Source organism: Quercus lobata, chromosome 9 (assembly GCF_001633185.2).
Source record: "Quercus lobata isolate SW786 chromosome 9, ValleyOak3.0 Primary Assembly, whole genome shotgun sequence".
Classification (NCBI taxonomy): Eukaryota; Viridiplantae; Streptophyta; class Magnoliopsida; order Fagales; family Fagaceae; genus Quercus; species Quercus lobata.
In genome coordinates this window covers 52,557,780-52,559,563 of record NC_044912.1, presented here as the reverse complement: position 1 = coordinate 52,559,563, position 1,784 = coordinate 52,557,780, and positions in this window count along the sequence as shown.

The window sequence follows — 1,784 nt, the reverse complement described above, 5'->3', positions numbered from 1 at the left end:
GTTCAGTGTTGTTGTGCAATCAAAAGGAGAGTAGAATATTTGGACCCTTAAAAAAAATGACACGTGATTTTTTTTTTTTTCAATTAAACAATTTGATTTTAGAAATGAAGTTTTGTCTAGAACTCCTAATTTGTTTGTGTGTGGATTATCTTTCCTTATAATATTGTTGTTGATGGATTATCTTTCATCAATTAAATATCATTATTTGTGTTATTGCTTATTAGAATAGTCTTTATTGTTGTGCTCTAAACAAACCTTTATTTTATTTGTTTATTTAGTTAAATTTGTTTTCTTTTAGCATCTAGATATGATTCTGGACAATTTGGAATTAGAAACTTCTCATTATCTTATTTGTCATTTAGAAACCAATAGCAGATATAGAGGCTATGCAAAGCTGGATGGCAGAGATGATCGTACTATCGCTAGAGCACAGGGTTTGGTGATGACTACATCGATCACTACACTGTCTTTGAGTGTTTATGGGGTTGATGTTAATGATGATGGAGTGAAATTGGGTTTGGGGCTATTTTTGTTTGGCTACAAGGAAACTTGAGGTTAATTAATGTGAAAAGGGTAAAAAGCTCTTGAATCATATGGGCTGAAATAGCAGTTCCAGGCTTATTTCTTGAGTTTTTAATTTTTTGGTTTCCCTTCAAAACACACACACACACACACACACAAACATATTTTTTTTCTAAACCAATAATTTTCGTAGAATCTTTTCAGAACACATAAGCACAGCTCTAGCAAGCCAATTGTGTTTGGCTTTGCTAGCAATTTCTTTCCTTCAAATAAAATGTATTTTTCCAAGAAAATTGGGCCTTATTGCCGGAAAACTTTGGAGGAGTATATTGTTTTTTATTTGGGGGCAGGTTGTGGGATGACCACATTGTTGTACTGCTTGTACATGAGCTGGGTCACTTGATAAGGAAGCCCAAGAAGGACATATGTGACATCCTCGCCCCTACGGTGGCTCTGGTTCAGCAGGTAAGCTACTATCTATCGTGTTGGTTTTGTAATTTGATAGCCAGTTTTGACTTGTATTTAAGTTGGAGACAAAATTTGTAGGTTATATGGCTAGTGCCTTGCACAATAATGAAGTGATGTGCTCTTTGGCTTGGCTGAGGTTGTAGGTATGTAGGTTGTGAGAAGCGGGTGGGGTTGTTGCTTTTTAGTGCTCATCTATGCAATTTCTCATTGTGATTCTAGATTTTAAGAAGGGGCTTTTTGAATCTAGGTCCTTCAAGTTCACCTTGGAAGGGAGTTTGGCATTTTATCAACGAAACCATGATTATACTAATGAAGTATGAACTCATGACCCCTTGAAATATATAAACAAAATCAAAATAGGGCTAGACTACCAGATAATACAAAAGCATTAATTCCTAGAACCAAGGATTCAATTCCTAGAAATTGACCAACCCTGATAGTGCAAAAATTTGGGCTTATTCTTTTTTATAGCAAGGTGATATGTAGTGTTTTAGCAAGCACTAAAGGATCGTGTGGCCTCTTTATATGTTAATTAGGGTCTCATTCATCAATTGATGATTGATAATTGTGAAAGAAAAATGCAAAACTATAATTATGATTTATGAGGCATGAACCAGTAGAACAAGAACCTCTAATGAGGAATTTCACCTTGAGAGACTGAGAAAACCCCACTGATACTATTCTTAAAGATATGGGAAAACAATCTCTCCACTACTTGCACAGTTGCCTTCAGTACTGCTGTGTTCTTCCTTCTGTCTTAAATTTAAATAAAGTATCTCATTTATTTCTTATAC